Below are 27,227 nucleotides of genomic sequence, written 5' to 3'. Positions count from 1 at the left end.
ATAGTAGGTATGAGACCAAACAGCCTCCCAGGAGTTGTTTTTTTCACCCTGACATTTTAAAACAATGCAACAAGCTAGGAGAAATGAACTTTGAGTAGATGATCTGGGTTCTAAATTCTATTCTGACCAAGGGAGCTAGGATAAGGTGCATGGATCCCCTGAGCCTACATTTTCTCATTTTATAAATAAGGAGATTAAAACCAATAATGTGTAAGTACAAATTCTAATAGTCTTGGATCTATTTGAAGCCAATAAGAAAGATGTTCCAGATAGCAGAGTTTTCACTTTGGAATTCTTCTTCTAAGTTTTCTGTTCTATTCTGAATAGCTCAGGAAACACTGGACAAGCTATGTGGGCTCTTTAGCTTTGGTTTCCTCATTTGTAAGACATAGAAGATAATCCTACACTATTGCCAATGTTGGTGTGTGAATCCACAAAGAAGGACACACCACTGTGCCAAGTCAAGGTAAGGTGTCTATGAATGGCAACCATTGCTATTATTTCAGAAAATCAGTAATAATACTGAAAATTATGTTTTCCTCTCCTTAGCAATTGCCTTCTAGGAGAAGAGATCTTCTTTTTTCCTAGTGTAATAAAGTATGATTGGTTACTCTATTGTTGTACCTATGTGACAAATGCATAGAAAACTCAGAAACATTCATTATTGATGAAACAAGAGTCACATACATTAATCATAATAATGAAAGGAAAAGAGAAGTGTAGTCAGTTCTGCTGTAATACAGCATATGTGTCTCTATGCCAAATTATGCAATAAAAAACAAAGGACTTAGGGGAGAAAATAAGTTAGGAGAACAACACTCAGAAATTTCATTACTGACACATGAAAGACTGGTAGTAATATAATGAAGATAGTAGCACAGTTAAATGCTTAAGGAATGCATAAATACTTCAATAAATGTGTAACTTTACCTTAAAAATGAGGTGAGGCTGCTCTTGGAAGGGTTGTGACATGTAAGTTATTGTGGAGTCGTGGAAGGGGGTAATCTGAAATTAGAAGAAAAGTTCTAACACCAGATGTGGGTGTTTGTGGCTCATAACATGTGTGATAAACTGAGGTAGCTGAGAGATAGGTGACTGTGTGCCTGTGTGCATCTTGTGTATTCCTACTGGGCTCAGTCCAGCCATGTGCAGCTTTCTGCCTTCTCATGGTGTTTCTCGCTGACAAAATCAGGCATAATCACACATGAAATTTGCATTATGCTCAAATTGTTCCTTAATATATCAATTTCTTTGGAACAAATTTGTGTTTCAAAACAAGCATTACAGCAGAAATGACAATATGTAGATTTCCTCAAATGTGTTCCTTATAAAGATTATGTATATATGTATATGTGCATGTCTGCATATATAACATTGAAGATGAAAAAATGAATAGAATTCAGTGAATTATGATTTTCTTCACTATGATCATAATAAAATTATTCATGGTTGAGTATCTTTGCATAATGCTGCATTTTTTCCAGCACACCAAAGGATATTATTTGTTTAAAAATTCCAAATACTAGAAAAAAAAAGAATACATCTTACAAAATCCTTATAAGCACTCTTTTGATTTAAACCTTTTTTCAAGTTTCATATGTGTCTCAATTTCCAGCTTCAGTGAAAACAAGAGAGAAGGTGGTGTGGAAGGAGAGATACAGAAGAGAAGAGAATAGGGTAATGGAAATTCAGTTTAAAATGCAGACAAATCTGCCGTTTCTGCTTGATAGCCTGTAACATTTCCATGTAGTGCACTTTGCATGGCAGAATAGCTACTAGTAATAGAATTCTCTCACAGTGGAGGTTAATTACTTTTCAGCTACAGCAAAATAAATTTCCTGTCAAGCTCATGGACAGGAATATGCCAGTGTCCCCATTTTTACCTTCAGTTTTAATTCAATGTTAATATCTGACACTTGCTTGCATTTAGTGAGCTGTTTCTCTGAATAGTCGGAGCCCCAAAGGAATATTGAGGGACTGTCAGTTATGTAGTATCAAAGTGTGTGTTAAAGAAGTGGTCTGCCTCTCCCGCAGCGTACCATAAAGAAGATTAACTGACCTGCCTCTTACTTTAGAAAACAGGGTGACCCTCCTGGCAATGTGAAAAAGTGAAACTAAACACAAGACAAGGAACCGGGGAATTCCATCTTTCCCAGGCCACAGGGCAGCAAACCCTGGATTTCTGTTGCTTCTCACACTGATTGTAGCGAGGCTTTGAGAGTCATACATTTCCATTTATTTTCAATTTAACAAGGCCAAGCCCACTGAAAAAAAAAAAAATTGAACTTTATAGGATAATGTTTCAGCAGCTTCCCTTAATTATCCAGTTTGGTAGCTCAATTTTTCTCCCCCAGTGAAATATATTGTTTATGACCATCATCATGTCCTGTCATTGGGACAGACGCGATCACAGTCTCTTAATTAATCTGTGCCAATTTTGGCAATCCTAAAGGACAGATGGAATAGGGAAATGATCCCACATCACTTCCCACTGTATAGAAAACTGTTCAGGGAAACAGGAATAAAGAATAAGGAAGCAGGTTGGGCATGGGGACTGATGCCTGTGATCCCATCATTTTAAGAGGCCAAGTGAGAGGATCACTTGAGCCAAGGATTTTTAAGAGTAGCTGGACAAACTAGAGAGACCCATTTTCTACAATTTTTTTTTTTAAATGAACTGGGCATGGTGCGGGGTGCCTGTGATCCCAGCTACGTAAGAGGCTGAGGTGGGAGGATCACTTGAGTCGAGGAAGTTAAGGCTGCAGTGAGTGAGCCATGATTGCACCACTACATTCCAGCCTGTCAAACAGAGTAAGACTCTGTCTTTAAAAAAGTAGGGGAAAGAAAATAAAGAAGCAGAGTGTACTCCGATGAAAAGCCCAAACTTTATAGCTGAAATATTTGCGATTGTCAATAAGAAAAGAACTGATATGGGAAGATATTTTCAAATGTATTCTTCTTTCTACAATAGAGCTCTCCATTTTCAGAATTCCTCGCCCTGTATTCTCCTCCCATTAAAATCTTTTAGTTCTACATATCTGAGTACTCAACACAAAACCTATTCTGATTTGGCTAACCTCACTTTCCTTGGAAATACTATAGCATTCTATCTTATTCTTTACTGGGACACTTATTATATTGTCTCGTATCATAGCTTTAGTTCTTGGTTTCATTTTATTTTTTGTTTTTAGTTTACTGCATTTTCTAGCATGATGCCTTGCATCTAGTGAATCCTCAATGAGTTTGTTTTTTTTGACTAACTTTTCTTGACACGTAATACTCTTCTACTACAGAGAAAATTAGAGAAGGGGACATTCAATGCATTAGAAGCTCTTAGCTTTGTATATCTTCAACACTGGGTATTAAATTCATTTGAAATTCAAGATTCCTGTAGAAAATAATATTTGACAGTGGATTTCTAAGTATAAAAACAGTATAAGGTGATAAGTAAATATTTATCTATGTGTTTCTGGGGACTGGGAAGAAAATTACCAATACCCATTTTTCCCCTCCCAAGGTTGAAACCAAACTGAAAATATCATACCTGAGATAGAATAACGGACATCAGAGTATCATTTTTACTAAGCATAAATGTGATAAGAGAATGTGGCTGACATGCCACGGTTAAATCAAGCCCCCTAAAATTTTACCCCTGGACAACTTTATGCATTGTTTACAAGAGCAATAGAATCCACTCAAGTCAAGTGCATGATGGCAGAGTAGACAAACTAGGTGGGCTTTGTGGACGGGGAACCCAAAAGGCTGAGGCCCACACATTTAGGTTCTCCTCTAAACTCATCAACAAAAAGTTACTGCTTTCTGGCCTGTGCAGAAAGGTCTGGGGAGGGAAATGCTTTTCTCTAATAGGAATAGAGAAAAATGTCTTAGGACAGGGTAAGTGGGGAGTTAGCATTCCTGCCTGAGTCACTGTGATGTCCATTTTTATTAACTGTCTTTGATGATGATAGAGAATGGTGTTTGCTATTAAGGGTCAGTATAATTTGGAACTGAATTTTTTCTTAGAAAAAAATAATAGCAAGTGGGAAAACATGAGTGAAAGTGAGGGAGAGCCCTACAGCCAGGTGGGAAGGGATCAGTCTTGGTCTATAACTGCACACACTGGACAATGCCCAGCTGAAGGGAAAAAACTCTGACAAGCGACAGAAAAATGGAACACATTTCTGAGTATTCTTTTACCTTGAAATTTTGTGATAATTGTTCAACCATTTGTTTAGTAGTCCAGAGAAACTGCTCATCTGAGAGAGTTTCTGAACCTTGAAGATATAAGTCCTTCTCAGTCTATTCCATTTCTATTTGGAGTAGGGATGAAGCATGGAAAAGAAGAAATAATGTTAGAAAAATTTTCAAGTGCCATTGAAGTAAAACAGTCTGTTATATGTACATAACACAGCTATATGTATTCAAAAGTTGTAAGCTCTATTTATATATATATATATATACACGTGTGTGTATGTGTATGTTATATATAACAGTTGTAAACTCTGTTTTATATATAACAGTTATATATATAACTATATTATATATTATATATCTATGTTATATATATAACAGTATAACATATATTATATAATATCCATGTTATATATATAACATATATACACACACACATATATATATACACGCACACACACACACATATATATATAACTTTTTCTGTAAAGAGTCAGAAAATATTTTAGGTTTTGTGATCTATACTATTTCTTTCCCAACTACTTAACTCTTCTGTTACATCAGTAGTCTAAAAGCAGCCAAAGATGTAAATGAATGAGCATTGCTATTCCAATAAAACTTTATTTATGGGCACTGATATTTGTACTTTGCATAATTTTTATGTGCCACAAAGTATTATTATTCTTTTGAATTTTGTCAGCCATTCTCAGCTTCCAGGTGATACAATGAGTTGAATTTGGTCTGTGGACCCTTGTTTGCTGACCTCCAAAACAAAGAGTTCACTGAAATTTGAATTCAATCTTACCCTAAGTAAACCTAGAAAATAAACTTAGTAATTAGCAGTTGTCTATAAATTCTGAACCACAATTCCTTCTCCACTACTGTCAAAAAAATTTTGTAAAAGCCAGTGTCCATGAGATTTTTAAAATATCTACAAAAGAAAAGAAGATGCAGATTATCCATTTTGATTCTTGCCAAATCAACATTTCATTGTATATTTGCACAGGCCTTACGCTAATGGATTTAGAATGGAAACAGTAAAGGTCGAGAAATTGTAGAACCTTAGTAATCAGTCTAACTTAGGGGTACAGGATAGGGACTTAGAATTCCTATGAGGGGTACCCAATTATACAGAAAAATGTTAAGCAGAGGCAAACTGATGACATTTCTCTTCTAGCTTATTTCATGAAAGAGCAAAGGAGTGAACTTCTTCTACTAGACAGCTTCACTATGTTCTGTGGAAAATAAAACTGGAAGTTCCTCAGGATGTAACTAGCTCAAGCTAAATTTATTCCAGAGCCCTCTATGGGTACAACCTGAACAGTAATGGCAGGGCAGTCAACTGTTACTCATTTAGAAGTTCAACATCCCCTTTTCCCTCTCTCTCTCTTAATCACAAAGCTGCTTTAATGTTCCCTAATCTTGATTTTCTTCTCTCCTTTTGCCCCTGCTTTCCCAGGTTTTGTTCTTGGAATTAAGTATAGATTAATATGTAGTAGACACAGGACAATTTTAAGTAAAGAGCAACATTGTATCTTCATTTTTTCCTTCTATTGCCTTCTCATGGAATAAATGCTGCTGTTTGTGGTGTACACTGATACACATTTGAAGTATAAACATATACATACTTAGAGTTATTTTAATTTTAATTATTTTTACAGTAATTACTTTATCCTATATTTTTCTGTACTTTTAAAAAACATATTTTACTGTTTTTATGCAGATTTAGTTTGTATCAGTTATGAATATATCATGGCCACCTATCAAAATCAGTACACAGTTACTTTTTTTTGCTTTATTTTTTTCCTGCATAGATTTTCATGGCATGGATAAAATATTATGCATGTAGTCTGCCTCTAGTGGGTAAGCTGAGAAAAGATTTCCACTTTTTATTTTCCCCTTATTTAAAAAAATGCATGCATACTGAAGAAGTTATACTATACGGTCTATGCAGTTCTTTCCATTTCTAAATGTCTGCAATTCTCTGAATGCATTTCCATTGCATTTTGCCAGGTCCTCTACCAACAGTAGAGAGAGAAACCGTACTGTAAGCCAGTTTTTTTTTTTAAAAAAAGTAAAGTAAGGAAAGAAGAAAATGCCTATAAAATATGATATGATAGTTATAACAATAAAATAATTCTCTGTAAAATATTTTACAATAAATTTAGGTTTTTAGTTCTGGTTATTCAAAAATCTAAATAATTAATAAAAAAGTAATAAATTAAAATGTACGTTAGAGAGGAATATAATTTTAATGTTATTCAATCACAGATTTGATCTTTTAAAGGAAAATCATTATTTAAAAATTTTACAAGAAACTTCAATCTCTCCCTAATTCTTGCTGGTTAGAAGGTTATTTCATTAAATGGAGAAGGAAAGGTAGCAAAATGTTAACATATTTAAATGGCCTCTAAACTTAACTCTTTACCAATATATGTAGGCTGAAGTTTAAAGTGCATATAAGAGCCTCTAAATGGCACAGATTCTGTGTCTCTGGGCAGAAAATCCCATATAACAAGGCCAAAGCAGTTACTGGAAAAGAAAGTTGTGGTTTTATGCATTGTTACTCTGCTCATAATTTATCTAGGGTTTGTAATTTAGAGAGGGTCTGTTGTTTACCTCATTCATCACAGTGAGACACCAAGGAAAGGAAAGCTGTACACACAAAAATTAAAAATCGATTTGTTGCCCTTGGCATGCTTTCATTTCTTGTTCAACTCAGATTGTGTGTTTACCGCTTATTGGTTTATTTTGAACTCCACAAAAGAAAAATGAGTCTGTTTGGTTCATCTCCTCCTATAGAAATGGACTCTCTGGTCATCTCTAGATTTCCCTTGTCATTTTGCATCCTTATTAATGATACTAAAATGTAGAATTGCTGTGGGCTGAAAAGATCACAATACTTCTGCCATATTTCCTATTTCACACTTCTATTGAAAGCATTTACCCTTTTTCAGGAATTATTTGAAGTACATATAACAACCAACATTTCTTTCACACTCTTGCCAATAATTCACTACAGAGAGGCGGAATGCTATAGTCTTTAAAAGTTCAGATTCTGAAGACAGATTAGCTGAATTCAAATCTAAACTCAAACCATTTTATTTGAGTGGCCTTGAGCAAGTTACTTAATTAAGACTATCCACACCAGGCATGGTGGCTCATGCTTATAAACCTGAGGTCAGGAGTTTGAGACCATCCTGGCCAACACGGTGAAATCCCATCTCTACGAAAAATACAAAAAGTAGCTGGGCATGGTGACACATGCCTGTAATTCCAGCTACTCTGAAGCTGAGGCATGATAATCACTTGAACCTGGCAGGCAGAGATTGCAATGAGCTGATATCATGTCACTGCACTCCAGCCTGGGAGACAAAGCAAGACTCTATCTCAAAAAAAAAAAAAAAAAAAAAAAAAAAAAGACTATCCAGGCCTAAGTTTATAAAGGGTGATAATAATAGTACCCCTACATCTTAAAGGCAGCTAGGGGATTAGGAGAGTCATTACTTATAATACTTAGGACAGCTCCTGTCACACACCATGAAACTGATAAAAATGATTATAAATTTTCGGAGGCTTTGGTTACTTCATCTGTTATGGACTGAATGTTTGTGCACCCTCTCCCACTTCATATGCTGAAGCCCTATCCCTTGTGTGTGGCTGTATTTGGAGATGGGGCCTCTAAGAAAGTAATCAAGATTAAATAAGGTCCTAAAGATGGGGCTTTGATCTGATAGGCTTGATGTCCTTATAAGGAGAGCCACTTTCTCCATGAGCTCTCTGTCTCAAGAAAGGTCACTGAGCACACAGCAAAAATGCAACTGTCTGCAACTTAAAAGGAGAGCCCTCACTAGACACCAGTCATGCTGGCACCTTAATCTTGGGCTTCCAATCTCCAGTACTTTTAAAAAATAAAATTCTACTGTTTAAGCCACTAGTCTATGGTATATTCTTAGGGCAGTCAGAGCTAATGAATATATGACCTTTACTTTGTAATATAATTTATAAAATTAGCTGAAAATATTTATTTTACTCAATTAGATTTTTATTTCAGTGTTTTATTTTCTATTTTTTTAACTTCATTTTTCCCCAGTAAGAACAGTTTTTGTGCTTACCTAAATTTCTAATTAAGGTGATTCTTAAAAAGACCCAACAGAACCCAAAAGAAAAACCTTATTAACCCAACAGAAAAAGGAGCCTTAAAATTAGACAAAAAGGTAAGCAAAGCCTGTACACTCAAAATAAAAGGAAACAATGATCTGCAGGTTAATAAGATTTCAATCAAAATCTCAACAAGGTTTTTTTAAGACATAGAAAATCTTATTCTAAAATATTTATGAAAGGTACAGGCCCCAAAATAACTAAAACTACCTTCATAAAGGAGAGTGATGTATGAGGAACCAGTCTACCTCTTATTAAGTTTGACACAGATATAGTAATCAAGATAGTGTGATTTTGTTTGACAAGACAGATACATAAAATAATGGAACAAAATAAAGCATCCAGAAATAGACTCTCATAAACATTGTCAACTGATTTTTCAAAAAAGTTAAAATCAATTTAATGAATTAAATTCGATTTCATTAAATAGTGCTGGAGCAGTAGGCATAAAAGCAAATCTTGAAGTAAACCTCACACCGTATTCAAACACTAACTTAAAATATTCCGTGAACTTAAATGTAAAACTACAAAACTTTTAGAAAAAATATGAGAGAAAATCTTCATATCTAGCTCTAAGAACATTCAAACGTGACCCCAAAAGAATAGCCTATACAATAAAAATTTGATACACTGGACATCATCAAAATTAAAAACTTTTGCTCTGTAATGAAAATATTTTCTCTGCGCAGAGGATAAAAAGGCGAGCTACTGACTAGGAGAAAGTATTTGCAAGTCATGTGATGTGGTTCAGCTCTGTTCCTCCACCCAAATCTCATCTTGAATTGTAGTCCGCATGGACTGAGGAAGGGATCTAGTGGGAGGTTATTGGATAATGGGGGTGGATTTCCCCCTGCTGTTCTCATGAGAGTGAGTCAGTTCTCTAAAAATCTAATGGTTTCAAGTTTTTTGAAAAGAGAACTTGAAAAGAGTGAAAGAGAATACACCTCTTCCTGGCATTCTCTCTCTCTCTCTTTCTCTCTCTCTCTCTCTCTCTCTCTCTCTCGTGCATGCGCGCTGCCATATTAGACCTGCTTTGCTTCCCATTCCTCTTCTGCCATAATTGTAAGTTTTCTGAGGTCTCCTCAGCCATGTGGAACTGTGAATCAATTAAGCCTTTTTTGTTTATAAATTACCCCGTCTCAGGGAGTTCCTTATAGTAGTGTAAAAATGAACTAATACATGAAACTTTATAGCAGTAACAAGAGTGGAGCTATAAAGAAACCTAAAAATATGTAAGTGACTTTCAAACTGGATAACAGGCAGAGGTTGGAACAGTTTGGAGGACTCAGATGAAGACAGGAAGATGGGGGAATGTTTGAAACTTCCTAGAGACTCATTGAATGCTTTTGACCAAAATGCTGATAGTGATATGAACAACAAAGTCCAGGCTGAAGCGGACTCAGATAGAAATGAGTAACTTATTGGGAAATGGAGTAAAGATCACTCTTGCTATGCTTTAGCAAAGAGACTGGGGGCATTTTGCCTCTGCCCTAGAGATCTGTGGAAGTCTAAACTTGAGAAAGGTGATATAAGGTATCTGGCATAAGAAATTTTTAAGCAGCAAAGCATTCAAGATGTAACCTGACTGATTCTAAAAGTGTTCAGTCATATGTTCACAGATCACCTGAAACTAGAACTAATATTTAAAAGAAAGGCAGAGAATAAAAGTATGAAAAATTTGCAGCCTGACCATCAGGTAGAAATTAAAATCCAATTTTCTGGGGAGAAATTCAAGCCAGCTGCAGAAATTTGCATAAGTAATGAGGAGGCAAATGTTAATAGCCAAGACAATGGGGAAAATGTCTCCAGGGCATGTCAGAGATCTTCACAACAGCCCCTTCCATCACAGGCCCAGAGGCTAAGAGGGAAAAATGGTTTTTTTGACCAGGCCCAGGGCCCGTGCTCTTCTGTGCAGTCTCGAGATTTGGTGTCCTGCTTCCTAGCCACTCTAGCTCAAGCCACAGCTAAAAGGGGCCAAGGTAGAGCTTGGAACATTGGTTCTGAGGGTGCAAGCCCTAAACCTTAGCAGCTTACACGTGGTGTTGGGCCTGTACACAGAAGACAAGAGTTGAGTTTTCAGAGCCTATGCCTATATTTCAGAGGATGTAAGGAAATGTCTGGATATCCAGGAAGAATTTTGCTTCAGGGGTGGAGCCCTCATGGAAAAACTCTACTAGGGCAGTGCAGAAGGGAAATGTGAGGTTGGAACCCCACCACAGAGTCTTCAATGACGCACTGCCTAATGGAGCTGTGAGAATAAGGCCACAATTCTCCAGACCCCAGAATGGTAGATCCACTGACAGCTTGCACCATATACTTGGAAAAGTCACAAGCACTCAATGCCAGTCTGTGAAAGCAACGTTGGGGGCTGCACCCTGCAGATCCACAGGGGCAGAGCTACCCAAGGCCTTGAGATCCCACCCCTTTCATCAGTGTGCCCTGGATGTAAGACATGGAGTCAAAGGAGATTATTTTGAAGCTTTAAGATTTAATGATTGCCCTGTTGGGTTTCAGACTTGCATGGGCCCTGTGGCCCCTTTGTTTTGGCCAATGTTTCCCATTTGGAATGGGAGTAACTACCCAATGCCTGTACCCCCATTGTATCTTGGAAGCAACTAACTTGCTTTTGGTTTTACAGGCTTATAGGTGGAAGGGACTTCCCTTGTCTCAGATGAGACTTTGGATGTGGACTTTTGAGTTAATGCTGGAATGAGTTAAGACTTTGGGGAACTGTTGGGAAGGCATAATTGGTTTTGAAATGTGAAAAAGACATGAGATTTGGGAGGGTCCAGGGGTGGAATGATATGGTTTGGCTCTGTGTCTCCACCCAAATTTCATCTCAAATTATAATCCCCACATGCCAATGGAGGGTCCTGGTGGGAGTTGATTGGATCATGGGGGCAGTTTCTCTCATGCTCTTCTCATGATAGTGAGTGAGTTCTCCAGAGATCTGATGGTTTAAAAGTGTTAGGCAGTTCCCTGCTGACTTGCTGTCATTCTCTTGCTCTCTCACTCCTGCTGCCATGTAAAATGTGCCTTGCTTTTCCACCATGATTGTAATTTCCTGAGGTCTTCCCAGCCATGCAGAACTGTGAGTTATAAACTCTTATATTTATACATTACCCAGTCTCAGGTATTTCTTTATAACAGTGTGAAAACGGACTAATATATCACATATTCAATAAAGGAATAGTACCTGGAACTAGTGTTTAGAATTCTCACATTTGACAACAACAAAAGTCCTACAGACAATTCAATTAGAAAATAAGGGGAAAAGCATGAATAGTCATTTCATTGAAGAGGACATACAGATGGAAATAAGCTGACAAAATCTATTAGAAAAATGCACATTTAAGATACAATGAGATTACTGCACACCTGTCAGAATGGCTAATTTTTTTTTTAGAAAAGTGACACCACCAAATCCCGAAGAACATGTAAAAAAACTGTATCATTTATATATTGCTGATAGGAATGTATAATGATACACACACTCTGGAAATCAGTTTGACAAATTCTGATAAACCTAAACACATAATTACCATATGGCCTAGCAATTGCATTCTTGGGCACCTATCCCAGACAAATGAAAAATTTTGTCTACATAACATACTGTACATAAGTGTTCATACCAAATCTATTTTTAATAGTACAAAATAAAAAAAAAATCAAAATGTACTTCAAATGGTAAATTGTTAAACAATTTGTGGTACATCTATAGCATGAAATACTACTCAACAATGAAAAGAAGGAATTATTAGTACTTAAAACAACTTGGATAGATATTCAGAGAGTTGTATTGAGAAAAAACAAAAGCCAAAAGCCAATTCCAGAGGGTTATACATACTGCACAATTCCATTTATGCACATTCCTGAAGTGAATAATTATATAGATGAAAAATATTAGTGGTCACCACGTATTAGAGACAAGCATGGATGGAAGGAGATAGATTGGTTATAAAGGGGCAGCACAACCGATTCTTGTGGGGACAGAATTGTTCTTTATATTGACTATAGCAGGCAGTACAGAAGAGAGTGCATGTAAAACTAGTGAAATTTGAGTTTGATAGGTGGATTGAATCAATGCCAATATCCTGTACTATAGTTATGCAAGATTTTACCATTGTGGAGGACTGGATGCAGGGTATATGGGATCTCTCTCTATTATTTCTTACATGCATTGAATCTACAATTATTTCAAAACAAAAGTTTATTTAAAAACTCAATGGGACTAAACTAAGAGAATATAAATTGATCCTTTAACTTTGCAATTATACTATCACAAGGGTAACTAAGCATTATGAATGGGCACCTGACTCAAGATTCTGTACAGCATTGTGTATATAATGTATGTAGTGTGTATATTTATTTGTTCTCCTAATAATGTTAGAGCTTTCTGGTCCTTAAAAATTCTAAGTTGCATTAAGATTTGATAGAATAATTAAGACAACAGAAATTATCATGATAGCATTGGTCTCAAGTCCCATAGACCAAGAAAAGTTGAACTTCTGACATGGATATAAAGCAGACCCAGACGGCTGCAGTTAGCATAGTTTGATTCTTGGATTCAGTTTCTGAGCACTTTGAAGTCATTTTATGCCACTTGACTCAAATCATTCATCTCAGTGAAAATTTTGTTAGTTAAATGTCACTTTCTTGGTGTTAGTCTATAGACTTCACAGAGGGAACTAAGGCTCTCTAACAATATTTAAAAAGACACTTCCAGCTCAGGCAGCATGCCGGAGCAACAGGGGAACTGTGGAATATCCTGGCCATAGGACAGTTTTGCTAGCAATAAATATATCAAGAAGAAATAAATAACACATTTAACACCCTCAGTGAATTGTAGCATAATTCCTGCTGAGAAGAAAATCTTCTTGGTTTTTGTAAATATTTTAACATTCTTTCCAATTTCTAGTAATATGGTGATTCAGGAGTAGCTACTACTGTCATTTGTAAAAGACGTAATGGAGATTTGTTGCTTGGAGTAGCTCTCCGCATGTGCTGCAGGCTGTCCACTTTGAGGTACCATCTTATTCTCCCTGGTTTGAAGATAGCCTCTATGGTCATCACTTTCTGTTATTTCCTCGCTGATTGTGGCTGATGTTAATAATAATTACAAGATTCACCTGTACTTTAATTGTCAACAGAATCAGGAAGAACAATATCTAGGCAGGAGTAATTACAAGAAAATCTAAAGAAATGAAATGTTAGTTTTCAAACTTAAGTTAGTTTCAGTTATCAAACAGACAGCAGATTATAGTTGCATGTTAGTGCATTTAAGAGGATGTTGGCAGTATTTTTAAATAATCAATAATATTATAATATACATGTTCTTTAGGGACCAAAAACATCTCTCCTTTAAGAGATTTTGCAACTGAATATATATTTGGTCTGGTGATGAGATCATGTGTAACTGTCAAGATGACGTTACTTTCAATCACAATAGTTGCTAGATATCAATATCACCTGTCCTAAAAAGAGCTATTTTATCATATTATCACTTAATAGCAGGACAACTAACATGTCTCATCATTTTTACTTTATGTCTCAAAGTTTTAATTATTACAATAAATACATGTTGTCTCCATAAGTAGATTTTTTAAAAAATAGTAAATATTCTGATACAGTAGGCAACTGAAAATATAGGTACATGGTGGCTTATTTTGGGGGGAAGTAAAAAGAATAGAAAGAAAATTAACTTTCACAGTTCTGACAATAATGAAGACAAGGGTTTTTTGTTTTTTGTTTTTTGGGTTTTTTTAAGTCATTTGGACAGTATCTTTTAAAACCAATAGTAGCTCTTTGTCATTCTCTGCATGCTCTGAGATTTCTTCCGTCTAATACACAATTATTAACAAAAACTCTATCTTCTAATCTTGACTGCCTTAAAAACATTAGCAGGGGCCATTTATCATCATATTTCTTATTAAAGCTTAGAAGAAACACCACACAGCAGTGTATCTTGGAAGTTGGAACTGTGAAGAAAATCACTGTCTGTTATTTTCTCAGATTGTGGCTAATGTTAAAAATAATTACTATTACAAGATTTGCCTGTACTTTAATTGCCAATTTTCACGGATCCGGTGACTTAAAATTCCATTCCTATCTTGTAGAATTATTCAGAGTTGTCCTTTCCCCCATTATTTGGATGTCCTAGAATTATCCAAGATTGTATTTTGAGTTTCCCTTCTCAGCTGTCCTGGCAAAATCAGTTCCCTAATGAAGATGCATGGAACAGCCACTGGTCATTGCCACAGTATGTTTTTTAAAAACACACACACAAAAAAGTTTGATCTGTTTAGATTGACAACACAACAAAAAACTCTGATGTGTTTCTTCATTTGCTATTTATTATCCTTAGAAGTTTTTGTTCCACTTATTAAGGGTTCTTTAGAGATATTTGCCTTCAATATTCTGCCCTTAAGGGATTCTTTTCAGCAAATGATTGATCATTGTTTTCATACCATAAAGAGGTGACAATGTTTTCTGTTCTGAATGCTTGGTAGAACTGAAATCAAGCATCCTCCTTTCAGCGGTCTGAATCTTTCTAGAGCTTCTTTTTCTTTTCTTTCTTTTTTCTTTTTTCTTTTTTTTTTTTTTTTTGAGAAAGTATCTAGCTCTTGTTGCCCGGGTTGGAGTGCAGTGGCGCAATCTCAGCTTCCAGATTCAAGCAATTCTCCTGCCTCAGTCTCCTGAGTAGCTGGGATTACAGGAGCATGCCATCATGCCCAGCTAAATTTGTATTTTTAGTGGAGATGGGGTTTCACCATGTTGGCCAGGCTGGTCTCACACTCTTGACCTCAAGCCATCCACTCACTTTGGCCTTTCAAAGTGATGGGATTATAAGCATGAGCCACCACCACATCCAGCCCAGAGCTTTCTTATTACATACAGGCATAAAGAATATGAACATAAATGGTTATTTTCCTCTTTTCCAATATTAATGTTAGCATATTGTATATCACTACCAGCACTTTTTCACTTAGAGATAGTTCTTTAATAAAACATGTTGAGCATCTCAATTCATTTTACTTATACTTATAGATGCATCATATTGTAATAATTATTGATCAATTTTTTTTTTTTTTTTTTTTTTTTTGCTGCACCATACCATGCTTCATTGACCAACCCTGTGTATACAGCACTTATTGGCCACTGGAGGTTAAATTCCTAGATGTGATAGACATACTACATACGTGATATAATGTTTGAACAATATTTTAAAATTAAAATCTAGGGCAAAGTTTCTTTACAGCAACACTATTGACTTTTTAATTATTGGCCAGATAATTATTTGTTATGGAAGCCATTCTATGTATTGTAGGGCATTGAGCATTATCCTTGGTCTTTATTTACCCCTAGATGCCTGTTGAGACCCTTTCTACAGTTATGACAATCAAAAATATGTACACATTTTGCCAGATTTTCTCTGGGAAGGCAGAATCATTCTAATTCAGAACCTCTGTTCTAGGTTGTTTTACCAATTTATAGCACTGCCTGCCATGTAAGATTGTCTATTTTCCTTACCAACAAGGTATATCATCAAACTTAGAAGTTTTTGACAATTTTATCAGAAAGGGAATAGAATATCTGCAACATTTCCATTTTAATTTCTCTTATAAGAGAATGAGCATTCTGTCATTTTTTGCCCTTTCTATATCTGTTCTTTACACTTTTTATTGTTAGTCTATTTGTACTTTCAATTGAATATCTTTTTTATAAATTTTTAAGACTTTTGTATCCTAGAGTGTTAACTTCTTTGAAATATAAATTGAGAATGCTTTTTTGAGTTACGCATTTGTTTTCTGGTTTTCATTATGGTGCTCTGATTATGCATATTTAAAAAATATTTTATGTGGTTGCATTTATCAATCTTTAATTTTATGACTTTGAATTTTGAGTCATAATTGGAAAGACTTCCTTAGTTCATGATTTTTAAGGTGTTTACACATATTTTTGTCTAGTACATTTATAGCTTTGTTTCTTATATAAATCTGCCATCAAATGTGAAATTTATCCAGTATTCAGGGTATTAATGTTCTTTCTGCAGAATTCTTTATTATAATCTTTAAATTATAATGTTCTTTTATGGATTATTTCTTTTTAGCTAGCCAAAACACAATTAATCAAAAGACAATTGATTTAGAGGCTACTTGCAAGTGTAGTCTAAAATTACTTTCTAGTCTTTAATATGATTTTTAGATTCTATTTCAGACTGTGAAAAGGAGGTGGTTAGTAAAATCTGTATTCTAATTTTAAATATAAAGTTTTGCATTTTTAATAGTAGAATTGTATTTTTTATAGGTTTTTTTTGCGATAAGTCATATTCAAGAATCTCAAATGGAGATTTCTAAGAAAAACTTTATTACTATAATATTTGAAACTTATGAGATGATATATGAGAACTCGCTTCTGGAGTTTATTCGATTTTAATACGAGAAGTATAATGTGTATCCTGTGAAGATCTGCCTGTGCCTTTAAGAGGAATTCTTTTATAATAAGAATCACTGCATATAGAAAAAAAAAACTTCCTCCTGAGCCAGGTTTATTTTTAGATAAAACCACAGAATCTAATCAGGTTTCCTGTTATAATGTAAAGTGGAAATATAAAGATGCCTGATTATTTTGTGTTAGGACCAATCGTTTCATTCTATCATCTGTCTTTTTCTATCACCTCCAGTGTGATATCCTGGAATGGGGCTCCTGACACATAATAGAAAGCTTCAGAGGAAACATTAATATGTTCCTTAGTTCAAGTAGTCCATGTTATCACAGAAGCAAATGAAAAGTCTCCCGACCTTTTCATTTACGTCTATGACAACATGCTCTGAGAGGAAAGATTCCTGCCAGCTGTTTTAGTTTTAAATTAAGTGCCATGAATGGTTTCATTTCTGGATCACCCATAGCAACCATTACATGCTAGTGCAAGATGAGCAATGGGTGCATGTGAAATTCTCAATAATTTACGTTCAAGAGCTCTGAATTACTAACAAGAAGGTTTTGTTAGTTTGCATTTAGCAAGGTAGGGGAAATTTTACATCATTTATTTATTAGTTTCTACTTTCTTTTCTTTTTGACTTTTTAAAATCTGTGTCCTTTAAAAATATTAATTCTTTATGCATAACCCTAGTAACAGTAAAAAACACATTTCAGATAGGTTTGGAGTTTTTCAGCAGCCTCCTGATAGAAGCAAGAAAGCTTCAAAAAGAAAGCCAAGTAAAGATCAAGATTTTACACCTGTTACCACTTTTCACTTTTTAGAATCTCATGTTAGAAGTGACGTTTTAATTTCTGCTGATACTGCATTTATTCTGCTACTGTTTAAAATTTACTTGTCATTTGTTTACTTATTGTTTTTCTCCACCAAATTTGTTCTTTCCCTGTTCTTCTCAGGAGCCTAGGAGCCCTAATGAATACAGAGCGTTGGCTTCTGACAGCTTGACACTGCCCAGATGTGCCTGCAGATGAGAGTCCACACTGATACTTGATAGGGTCTTGGGGGAGGCACTTCACCTCAATGTGTAAATTTCTAATCTCTAAGTCCTGTATTTTTTTCTAATTCAGCAGCACTATAAAATACACTTCGATTATGATTTAAGCCAGGAGGTGGCAATTTTTGTTATGGAGTGCCAGATAAGCTAATATATAAGGTTCCATGAGCCATATGGTATCTGTTATAACTACTCGATTCTGTCATTATAGTGTGAAGGGAGTCAGAGACAATACGTAAGCAAATTAAAGTTGTTTGTGTTCTGATAAAACTTTATGCACAACTGAAATTTAAATGTTATACAATTTGGAAGAGTCATAAAATATTCTCTTTTTGAATTTTTTCAACCAGTAAAATCATGTAAGAACCATTTTTAGCATGAAAGCTTATGAACAACATGAAAAGGGCCAGATTTAGTCCACAGGCCATATTTTACCAACACTAACCCTAAGCAGTGATTATCAAGTTTGAGTGTGCATTAGAATCACCTAGAAGACTACTTTAAACAGATTGGTGGACTTTACCGCCAAAATTTCTGACACAGCAATTCTGTATGTGGCACAAGACTTTTTATCTTTAAGAAGTTCCCAGCTGATACTAATGTTGCTGGTTTGGGAACCACACTTTGGGAACCACACTTTTAGAACCACAATCTAGATCAGAGATTGGCAAACTTCTGAAAAGAGCCAGATAATAAATATTTTCAGCTTTCTGGACTCTGAGGTATCTGTTGTAACTACTAAACTCTGCCACTGTAGCACAAAAGCAACAGTAGGCCAGACATAAATGAGTGGCTATGCTGTGTTGTAAAATTTTGTTTACAAAAACAGGCAGTGGGTTGGATTTGGTATATGGATGTAGTTTGCTGACTCATGATCTAGAAGACTGCCTCTCCTTTTTTTTTTTTTTTTTTTTTTTTTTGAGATGGAGTCTCACCCCATTGCCCAGGCTGGAGTGCAAAGGCCCGATCTTGGCTCACTGCAACTTCCACCTACCCGTTCAAGCAATTCTCCTGCCTCAGCCTCCCGAGTAGCTGGGATTACAGGCTTACGCCATCATGCCTGGCTAATTTTTGTATCATTAGTAGAGAGAGGGTTTCACCATGTTGGACAGGCTGATCTAGAACTTCTAACCTCATGATCCACCCGCCTCAGTCTCCCAAAGTGCTGGGATTACAGGTGTGAGCCATCGTGCCCAGCCAAAGACTGCCTCTCTTATTCCAGACAAGTAATTAAAGAATCTATCAACATTATGGTGAATAAAGTCTGTTTGTACATAACTTTCTGAGCATATCATGATAAAAGCAATTCCAAAAATTGAGTTTTTAATAAATAGTTTATCACCAATAAATTAAATAGATCTATGTCAGACTTCCCTGCTAATACTGAGAAATTAACAACCATAGAAAAATATCTGAGCTAACTGATGAAATGTGCATGCAAATAGATTAAAAAGCAATTATTTCTTTTGTTCTTTTGTTTCTGTTCTGCTGACTGCTAAGAAATAGGTTTAATTATTTTTGTTTTAGATATTTGCCAAATAGCTTGAGATCTGGTACTACATAAAAAGTTCTCTAAATTGCAACTTTTCCCGAAATATTCTGACTCTACTTTGATCATATATTCTAAAACAATTCTTTGGATATAGCTTCCAAATATTTTACTGAGTTTTACATCATATATATATTTTATATGTACACATATAAAATATGTAGGATATATACACATATAATATGTATATAGGATAGATACATCATATATAATTCTATATATATGAGTGTGTGTATATATCCTATATAGCAGCTATATATGCGTATTATATACATGCATAATATATACATATATGTACATAAGTATATAGTATACATATATAATAGTCATATGTAAAAATAATATAATGCACACTCTTATCAAATATCACAGGTAATCCGAGAGGATATCTGTGTATGTTCAAGTGCATGCATGCATACATGCCTAAAACTCTATTAATAATTTCCCAAACCAACTCAATTTTCTGTGGGCCTATTTTCGTGTGTGGTAGACTAATTTTTCTTTTATACATTTCTCAAGTATCTGGTGATTTGATTTTTTTATTAATAGTGTAAAATGAGAGGACAGGAATATTTATAGAGCCTTGTAGATATGTGAGTAGATGGGTTTACATTAGGCTGAGTAGGTAGGTAGCCACCTGTTACTCTGGAATGATACAAATACTAAATTAGAAGGCTTTACTTCGAGGTGCAGTGCTAACACTAACTGTCCTAATTCTTCTAAATCACTTACCCTATCAATTTTTTTTTAGGAAGATAATCCTCTGGTATTTTGACTGGTGTAAATGCCTGGTGGCAGATACAATTTCCTTGCCTAGGATTCCAATGAACAGCCTTGTTTATAGACTCACTTCTCTCTAGAGTCCCCAGTATACTTTCTGTCTTTGACTACTTTCAAGCTGATGTATAACATCATGTTATTTCCACACAAGCACAACATCCTCATATTCAGTTTGCAGAGAACTCAAGACAATTACAAAAATACAATCTGGATAAAAGAAAAAAAAAAAGGACAAGGGTCCTAGAACTGAAAAGTATTGATGAATGTGAATGTTTGTATCAAAGAAAGAGTCCCTTAAAATTAACCAATCAATAAGCACTGCCATCTCTAGTTTATTAAATTTACAACTGAGTGATCAAGTTAACAAATTGTGTATTGCTAATGTTTTTGAGGTGAAAATTGTTTGACTTTTAGAAATCAAGGCTACATTTTCTCAATTCAGTCTCAGCTATCAGGTTTTACTCTCTCTGCTCTTCTCATATTCAAGCGACATTACTCCCGGAAGACTTCTTAAGTCTATGCTTGTTATTTTCTCATTAGGTTACAGGGAGAATGGAACAAGTTTCAGTAGAAGAAACTTCACCCAACTGCTTTAATTCCAACAGTTCCTGAATTTTCTCAAAAATCTATTTGTAAGCTTTTCATCCAAACTCCAAGTGGATTACAAGTGTTGTAAAATGCCTTTGGTTTGATATGATGTGAAGGTACATGTCAAAGTCAATTGCCATCAAGTCTAATTTATTACTTTATTGAAAAGTTGGACATCTTGAGGTTCAGCTTAATTGAGATTGCTCATTACAAGCTATCATCCCAGAATGGAAATAGAGAGTGAATGCCACTTTAAGTGCAGGAGGAAAAAGTTTCAGCCATAATGTAAAAATAGCATCTGATGAGCAGATAAGAATCCTGTGTATGGCATGCTATTATCAGCAACCACAACTGCTCCTACTGTAGCAGTTCTGTAGCACAAGCTCTGCAAAGGAAGCCAAAGCAATCATAAGCATTTTTATAGCAAGGCTGTTCATGATTTTATAGTACTCATTGTGTCAGCACTTTAATTATAAAATCTCTTTTGTCAGAGATTATAGCAAAGCTGTAAATCCACCAAAATTATTCTTTAAAAACTCACTTGTTTAATATACAATAATTGAATATTATTTTTAATGCTTACCAGAGTTGTCCATGTATCAAATGGAAAGCACATTAATTAATATGTGCAATAGTAACGCCCTTGTAAAAGTGGATGGCCAATAAAAACAAAATTAAATAATTCAGAAATGTTTGGAAATATATAGTACTTATAGGCAATATGCAAATGGAAAATGGTTATAACATATACAATATTTTGTGTTAATATTTAAAAATAATAGGTTAGAGCCCTCATTATAGATTACATAGCATCTTATATTTTTAGTTCATGGAATTTATATAAATTGCAATTAGGTAAAAACCACTGTGTGCTGTCTGAAATGTGTTTAAAATAAGACTGCAAGTCAAGAGAGACAGTAGTCACATCTTTCTCGGTTTTATTCCCAGTGATGTAGGTCTACTTTTGCCCATAGTATGTTTTCAAGTTGAATGAAGAACCAATAAACTTATGATGTACAGATTAACAAGTAACTTATTGGTCAACAAGGAACATACATATCATCACTTTATAGTAATCGCTCATTTTATCCCATCACTTCAGTTTCTGAGATAGCATATATAATTTGACATATGAATAAAATCACATGTATAAAACATTTATTTTACCTTAGTACATATGGATGTTTTTGTTTCACTTACATAATTTTTCTATATTTATTCTGAGAAATTAGTTTATTGTATGTCAACAGGAGGACAAATCTTGTTTTGAAGAAGAATTACCTATTGCATCCAAATATGGGTTTGGTTGCTAAGAAAAACTTTTAGCCTCGTTTTTTGAAAATTCTAACATTATTGTCACTTTAAAATACTATTAGAATAGATTCATTTGATCTTTGACAAATCTGACAAAAACAAATGGGGAAAGGATTCCCTATTTAATAAATGGTGCTGGGAAAACTGGCTAGCCATATGTAGAAAGCTGAAACTGGATCCCTTCCTTACACTTTATACAAAATTTAATTCAAGATGGATTAAAGACTTAAGTTAGACCTAAAACCATAAAAACCCTAGAAGAAAACCTAGGCAATACGATTCAGGACATAGGCATGGGCAAGGACTTCATGTCTAAAACACCAAAAGCAATGGCAACAAAAGCCAAAATTGACAAATGGGATCTAATTAAACTAAAGAGCTTCTGCACAGCAAAAGAAACTACCATCAGAATGAACAGGCAACCAACAGAATGGGAGAACATTTTTGTAATCTACCCATCTGACAAAGGGCTAATATCCAGAATCTACAAAGAACGTAAACAAATTTACAAGAAAAAAACAAACAACCTCATCATCAAAAAGTGGGCAAAGGATATGAACAGACACTTCTCAAAAGAAGACATTCATGCAGCCAACAGACACATGAAAAAATGCTCATCATCACTGACCATCAGAGAAAAGCAAATCAAAACCACAATGAGATACCATCTCACATCAGTTACAATGGCGATCACTAAAAAGTCAGGAAACAACAGGTGCTGGAGAGGATGTGGAGAAATAGGAACACTTTTACACTGTTAGTGGGACTGTAAACTAGTTCAACCGTTGTGAAAGACAGTGTGGAGATTCCTCAGGGATCTAGAACTAGAAATACCATTTGACCCAGCCATCTCATTACTGGGCATATACTCAAAGGATTATAAATCATGCTGCTATAAAGACACATGCACATGTATGTTTATTGTGGCACTATTCACAATAGCAAATACTTGACACCAACCCAAATGTCCATCAATGATAGACTGGATTAAGAAAATGTGGCACATATACACCATGGAATACTATGCAGCCATAAAAAAGGATGAGTTCATGTCCTTTGCAGGGACATGGATGAAGCTGGAAACCATCATTCTGAGCAAACTATCGCAAGGACAGAAAACCAAACACTGCATGCTCTCACTCATAGGTGGGAATTGAACAATAAGAACACTTGGACACAGGAAGGGGAACATCACACACTGGGGCCTGTCAGGGGTAGGGGGAGGGGATAGGGTTAACATTAGGATATATACCTAATGTAAATGATGAGTTAATAGGTGCAGCACACCATCATGGCACATGTATACATATGTAACAAACCTGCATATTGTACACACGTTCCCTACAACTTAAAGTATAATTTAAAAAATACTATTAGAATAAGTTCTAATTGTGAAGTTTTTATGCAACAACATCCTGATCTAAATCATCAAATGAAGCGTCCTAGACTGCAAGTCAAGAACATCATGTAGGGTTATCTTTCGTTATTCCTCAGGAGGCAGTGATGCTGTGGGCAGGGCATCAGGGGTGGTTAGGGAAGAGGACTTTTATTGTCTCCAGTGGTGCTGTTATTCAGAATTCTATTAAGATTAATATATTTTAATTTAATTCTCTATTAAACTTAGTACACTTCAAAGTTAAGTAAATAAAGGTAATATTTAAAATGTTAAAAACATTTTAATCTAAACTGAGGAACTGAATTTGTAAATGTATTTGCTGTCCTTTATAGGAAATCATGATGAAATAATGCTAATATAAATTATAAAACACTTTGAAACAGTCCTTTTTACACAGGTGACAAAAACTGATCAAACCCTCAGACCTCACATTAGATCTGACACAGCTTGTCTCACTTGTACATCTTTTTTTAATCCCCCTCATCATATATGTCATAAATTGAGAATGATGCTTACCTCAGATGCAGAGCCAAAGGCTATTATCAGATGTGTCACAACATTAAAACTTTTAAACTATGAAGTGCTTTTTATATAAAATTTTCTGTAACATTACATACAAAGATATAACTGTAGCTTGCCTGACAGAGCGTCTTAAAGATGAATTGTTGCTTAGAATGGTTTAAAAAAGTGAAAGAACTTTATGCAAAAGAGCTATTCAAAAACTGTAACATTGGTGAATTTCAAATACCACAGCCTATTGCGTGTGTGTGTGTGTGTGTGTGTGTGTGTGTCTCGTGAGAACACCTGAAATCTACTCTGTTAGCAAATTTCCAGTTCACAATTCAGTATTATTAATAGTCACTGACTGTATATTAGATCTCTAGATTTATTCATCCTACCTAACTATAACTTTGTATCCTTTAACCAACATCTTTATATTTCCCTCACCTCCCTGCCCCTGGTAGTCACTGTACTATTTGCTGCTTCTTTGTATTTGACTTTTTAAAATTCCACATATAAGTGAGATTACGCATATTTATTTTCTGTGTCTTGCTTATTTAGTATAATGTTTTCCAGGTTAATCCATATCATTGCTAATGGTAGGCTCTCCTTTCTTAGAACTGAATAAATTTTATATTGCTTCTATATCTTAGCTGTTGTGAATAATGCTCCAGTACAGATGGGAGCGCAGATATCTCTTGGAGGTACTTATTTTATTTCCTTTAGGTGTATACCCAGAAATGGAATTGTTGGATCACATGGTAATTTTATTTTTAATTTTTTAAGGAACCTCCAAACTGTTCTCAATCATAGCTGTATCAATTTACATTCCCAATCATGTACAAGGGTTCCCTTTTCCTCAAACCCACGCCAACACTTACTATTGCTTATCTTTTTGATAATAGCCATCCTAACAAAAGTGAGGTAACATTTCATTGTGGTTTTAATTTGCATTTACCTGATGATTAATGATGTCAATCACATTTTTATATACCTTTTGGCTATTTGTATGTCTTCTTTTGATAAATATCTATTTAATTCTTTTTCCCATTTTAAATTGGGTTATTTGGGTTTTTTTTCTTATTGAGTTTTATGTTCGTTGTATATTTTTGACATTAACTTATTATTATATTTTTCAGATGGTTTCACAGCAGTTTGAATGTTTTAAACGTAGTAGTTTCGCCACCTAAGAAGCTGTCGTTCAATAAGACCAAAGAGGAAGATATAAGAAGACTTATTTTGTTGTATCTCTAGGATATTTCCTAAGAACTGGTATGCAATTCGTCTAGATATTTGAGGAAGTCTGAGTTGGTGCACAGGCATATGGTCAATAAGAAATTAGGCTTATCGGCCTGATTTGATTCTTACTCAGACTGGTAAGAACTGAGGACATAAGGGCTGAGGACATGAAGGTCACCTTAGATAGCTGTCTTGTGCTGAACCTGCTTTTTGGCAGGTAAGTTCTTGCCAACCCGTAATCATTTCTGCTCACTTCCTTTGTATTTGCAGTACCACCATACTCAATTAAAGATCCAGACTCATCTCTTACAATAGTAAAACATACCTAAGATAAGGCTATAATGATTACACAAGTTTCTTATTACCTTTAGTATTTTATTCAAATAATATCACAAAGCATTAAAAATTTCAGAAATAAACGTATAGACACACCTCTTTTATATGAATATCCCTGGGGTGACAGACCATGGTTCTCTGCAGGTTAGTGGTGTATTATTCACTAGCTGTTACATTATTCAGTGCTTACACAGTCTCCAAACCAAACACATACTTTTCTTTTTTCACTCTCATTATCTAAGTAGTCACCATAAAGTAGTAGTATTTACCTGAAGTATCTCTGAGAGTTGTTCCATCTTCTCCATTTCAATAGAATTGTTGGTGCTAAAAAAATTTACTATTTAGCTTAAGCCTCCTCCAATTATTTATTTTTCATAATGGGAGACAGTGTAGCAGAGTTGCTAAATATACAAGCTCTAGACTTAGACCATGCATGGTTCAAATTAAGATCTGACTAGTGGTGTCATCAATGCCAAATTACTTAATTTCTCTGACCCATTGCCAAATTAACAGAAAACTACAATAATTATGATGCCTACTCCTGCAAGCATTAAAACAAACATGCCTATATACATACATATGTAAAATGTGTTCTATAACATCTGGAACAAAAAGTCCATTCAATAAATATTAGCTACTAGTATTATTGTCATTATTATCTCCAAAATTTGGCTCAAATATTTCTTTTTCAGTTACAATTTGAATATCTCTGGGGAAAATACCAATCATTTTTCTTTACTCTGTCTTGCGATGTCATCTTGTGAAATGCCTTCTTTCTTTGGCACTGATAATGTTAAATGGATGAAATTTAAAATAACAGATAAGTCTTTCTGAAGAACAATTTACGCAACTTGAAGATGGTCCAAATACAAATCATATATGATAGTTAACCAATAATACTGACATCTGCCTTCCCGAAAGATCAATAAGTGAAGATTGGAGAAGATTATTATGATAATTGGATAAGCGATGACATCACAGGGCATTTTCTATCTGTAAATGATAGAAAATGGTGTTTACAATTACCCAGGAAGTAGATTTCTAATATGAATAGCATTTAAAAGATTTAAAATGTGGCCGGGCGTGGTGGCTCTTGCCTGTAATCCCAACACTTTGGGAGGCCGAGGCGGACGGATCATGAGGTCAGGAGATCGAGACCATCCTGGCTAACACGGTGAAACCCATCTCTACTAAAAATACAAAAAAAGTAGCTGGGTGTGGTGTCGGGCGCCTGTAGTCCCAGCTACTCCGCAGGCTGAGGCAGGAGAATGGCATGAACCCAGGAGGCGGAGCTTGCAGTGAGCAGAGATTGCGCTACTGCACTCCAGCCTGGGTGATAGAGAGACACTCTGTCTCAAAACAAAACAAAACAAAATATTTAGAATGTGTACACCTCTCTAGATTTTAAAGTGTTATTATAGTCAAACTAATAATAAGGTTTAACTTTAGAAAAAAAAAACACACACACACACAAGAAAAACGTGCAGAAAATATCTACTATATATTATATTGTGAAAAATGACAGCTACTATCAGTTTTTAATAAATTGAACTGAAATAGCAGAATATAAATAAAGAAAAGATCTAAATCCAGCCTATTTAAATCTTGCTTCTTAATGGAATTTTATCATCACTTCTCTACTTTATAGTACATTCTATAAGTTATTTTTTAAATTTAC

The 27,227-nt window shown here is 35.0% G+C and overlaps 1 long non-coding RNA gene across 2 annotated transcripts; it reads left to right on the top strand.

Annotated features, from left to right (window-relative positions):
• LOC135969903 (uncharacterized) lies at positions 1–26,986 on the top strand. Of its 2 annotated transcripts, XR_010585257.1 has the most exons (6): positions 1–210; positions 328–466; positions 20,716–20,807; positions 24,701–24,735; positions 25,114–26,622; positions 26,932–26,986. It is a non-coding gene; the product is annotated as an uncharacterized lncRNA (long non-coding RNA). The 2 variants fall into 2 exon arrangements; XR_012433155.1 differs by lacking the exon at positions 24,701–24,735.
• The last annotated feature ends 241 nt before the right edge of the window (positions 26,987–27,227 follow it).

This window comes from Macaca fascicularis, chromosome 3 (assembly GCF_037993035.2).
Source record: "Macaca fascicularis isolate 582-1 chromosome 3, T2T-MFA8v1.1".
NCBI lineage: Eukaryota > Metazoa > Chordata > Mammalia > Primates > Cercopithecidae > Macaca > Macaca fascicularis.
Note: the sequence above shows the minus strand (reverse complement) of the source record. Positions and strands in the feature narration are given on the sequence as shown.